A 3,730-nucleotide genomic window follows, 5' to 3' on the forward strand; every position below is an offset into this window, starting at 1 on the left:
CGTGCTTGACAATCCCTACCTTGATCAGCAAGGTCACCAGATCTCTCCCTAATTGAGAATGTTTGGAGCATTATAGGCAGAGCCCTCCAATCAGCTCGGGATTTTGACGATCTAACGCGCCAATTGAACAGAATTTGACACTATATTCCTCAGCTGGACATCTAACAACTCTGTGAATCAATGCCAAGCTGAATAATTGGTTACGCGAGGGACAGAGGTGAACCATCGCGTTATTGACTTGTTCAGTTTGTGAAGGTCTTTCTTTTGAATAAATACTCCTATTTTTCTGAAATTGTCATCGTTTATCTGTACATGCACGCCAAATCTACCTATTTCCGCCCCATTCAGATTATTTCCCCGTGGTGGCATTTTTTTTTTTTTTTTGCTTTTTCGCCGCCAACCTTATTAATGGTTACAGCTGTTTTATGTAATTTACCCAGTTGTGTATATCAAATACAGAACTAGGATTCGCGTAAGCCTACTACTTCAAGTCTAGTAGCAAAGGAAAAGAAAGAAAGAATGCCAATGCAGAGTCTTCGTCACTGCTTCACCTCATCTGCTTCCTTTAAAGGACTCTTCAAATGGTTTAAATGGCTCTGAGCACTATGGGACTTAACTTCTGAGGTCATCAGTCCCCTAGAACTACTTAAACCTAACTAACCTAACGACGTCACACACATCCATGCCCGAGGCAGGATTCGAACGTGTGACCGTAGCAGCAGCACGGTTGTGGACTGTAGCACCTAGAACCGCTCAGTCACCCCGGCCGGCGTAAAGGACTCTGAGACACTCTTTCCGTCCGTGCCTCGGAGCTTCCGGTGCGTAACGGAAATTCATACTGTCACCGCCAGCATATGCGCGCTTCTTAGCGATGCGCAACGTGCGAGACAAGGTAAGCATGTACTGCTCCGCGGACTTAACTGGAAATGCTCCTTGACGGATCCGGATTAAGTCTGTGGTCTGTTACTCTATAAACTCAGTCTATGTAAGGGTCGCCAGCCTCGCTTCGAATAGCGATTCTGGGTTATACTTCTCAATGCTGCAATATCTAGAACCAAAATCCCTGCAGCAATACAACTACTTTCAGGACTATGGACTAGCACATGTTCACCGCTGACAGTTCATACAACATCCCAATTGGCTGCTAGAAACTCTCACCGATAATCACAACAACAAAATTGGAATGTACACTGATGAGAAAAAAAAAAAAAAAAAAAAAAAAAAAAAAAAAAAACCTGGTATACATGCCTAATATCGTGCAGCGTGCAGGGCCACCGCGAGCACGCAGCACGCAGGAGTGCCGCAAATTGACGTCGCGTAGACTCGACTAATGTGTGAAGTAGTGCTAGAGGGAACTGATACCATGAATCCTGGAGCGCTGTCCATAAATCCGTAAGACTAGAGGGTGTGGAGATCTCTTCTGAACTGCACGTTGCAAGGCATCCCAGATATGCTCAATAATGTTCATGTCTGGGGAGTTTGGTGGCCAGCGGAACTGTTTAAACTCAGAAGTGTGTTCCTGGAGCCACTCTGTAGCAATTCTGGACGTGTGGGGTGTCGCATCGTCCTGCTGGAATTGCCCGTCGGAAAACATAATGGACCTGAATGGATACAGGTGGTCAGTAAGTGTCATCTGTCAGTGTCGTATCTAGACATATCAGGGGTCCCATATAAATCCAACTGCACACGCCTCACACCATTACAGAGCCTCCACCAGCTTGAACAGTCGCTTGCTGACATGCAGGATCCATGGATTCATGAGGTTGTCTCCATACCCGTACAAGTCCATCCGCACGATACAATTTGAAACGTGACTCGTCCGTCCAGGCAACATGTTTACAGTCATCAACAGTGCCATGCCGGTTTTGACGGGCCTAGGCAGCCATCCAGGGTACACGAGTGGGCCTTCGGCTCCGAAAGCCCATATTGGTGATGTTTCGTTGAATGGTTTACACGCTGACACTTGTTGATGGTCCAGCATTGCAATCTGCAACAATATGCTGAAGGTTTGCACTTCTGTCACGCTGAATGATTCTCTTCACTCGTCGTTGGTCCCGTTCTTGCAGAATCTTTTTCCGGCAACAGAGATGTCGGAGATTTGATGTTTCAGCGGATTCCTGATATTCACGGTTGTTGTTGTTGTTGTGGTCTTCAGTCCAGAAACTGGTTTGATGCAGCTCTCCATGCTACTCTACCCTGTGCAAGCTTCTTCATCTCCCAGTACCTACTGCAACCTACATCCTTCTGTATCTGCTTAGTGTATTCAGCTCTTGGTCTCCCTTTACGATTTTTACCCTCCACGCTGCCCTCCAGTACTGATGACCATAGACGTTAAGTCCCATAGTGCTCAGAGCCAAATTGGTGATCCCTTGATGTCTCAGAACATGTCCTACCAACCAATCCCTTCTTCTGGTCAAGTTGTGCCACAAACTTCTCTTCTCCCCAATCCTATTCAATACTTCCTCATTAGTTATGTGATCTACCCATCTAATCTTCAGCATTCTTCTGTAGCACCACATTTCGAAAGCTTCTATTCTCTTCTTGTCTAAACTATTTATCGTCCATGTTTCATTTCCATACATGGCTACACTCCATACAAATACTTTCAGAAATGACTTCCTGACACTTCAATCTATACTCGATGTTAACAAATTTCTCTTCTTAAGAAACGCTTTCCTTGCCATTGCCAGTCTACATTTTATATCCTCTCTGCTTCGACCATCATCAGTTATTTTGCTACCCAAATAGCAAAACTCCTTTACTACTTTAAGTGTCTCATTTCCTAATCTAATACCCTCAGCATCACCCGACTTAATTCGACAACATTCCATTATCCTCGTTTTGCTTTTGTTGATGTTCATCTTATATCCTCCTTTCAAGACGCTATCCATTCCATTCAACTGCTCTTGCAAGTCCTTTGCTGTCTCTGACAGAATTACAATGTCATCGGCGAACCTCAAAGTTTTTATTTCTTCTCCATGGATTTTAATACCTACTCCGAATTTTTCTTTTGTTTCCTTCACTGCTTCCTCAATATACAGATTGAATAACATCGGGGAGAGACTACAACCCTGTCTTACTCCCTTCCCAACAACTGCTTCCCTTTCATGTCCCTCGACTCTTATAACTGCCATGTGGTTTCTGTACAAATTGTAAATAGCCTTTCGCTCCCCGTATTTTACCCCTGCCACCTTTAGAATTTGAAAGAGAGTATTCCAGTCAACATTGTCAAAAGCTTTCTCTATGTCTACAAATGCAAGAAACGTAGGTTTGCCTTTCCTTAATCTTTCTTCTAAGATAAGTCGTAAGGTCAGTATTGCCTCACGTGTTCCAGTATTTCTACGGAATCCAAACAGATCTTCCCCGAGATCGGCTTCTACTAGTTTTTCCATTCGTCTGTAAAGAATTCGTGTTAGTATTTTGCAGCTGTGGCTTATTAAACTGATTGTTCGGTAATTTTCACATCTGTCAACACCTGCTTTCTTTGGGATTGGAATTATTATATTCTTCTTGAAGTCTGAGGGTATTTCGCCTGTTTCATACATCTTGCTGATCAGATGGTAGAGTTTTGTCAGGACTGGCTCTCCCAAGGCCGTCAGTAGTTCCAATGGAATGTTGTCTACTCCGGGGGCCTTGTTTCGACTCAGGTCGGTACAGTCGTGAAATAGTCGTACGGGAAAATCCCCACTTCATCGCTACCTTGGAGATGCTATGTCCCACCGCTCGTGTG

Source organism: Schistocerca nitens, chromosome 9, assembly GCF_023898315.1.
Source record: "Schistocerca nitens isolate TAMUIC-IGC-003100 chromosome 9, iqSchNite1.1, whole genome shotgun sequence".
NCBI lineage: Eukaryota > Metazoa > Arthropoda > Insecta > Orthoptera > Acrididae > Schistocerca > Schistocerca nitens.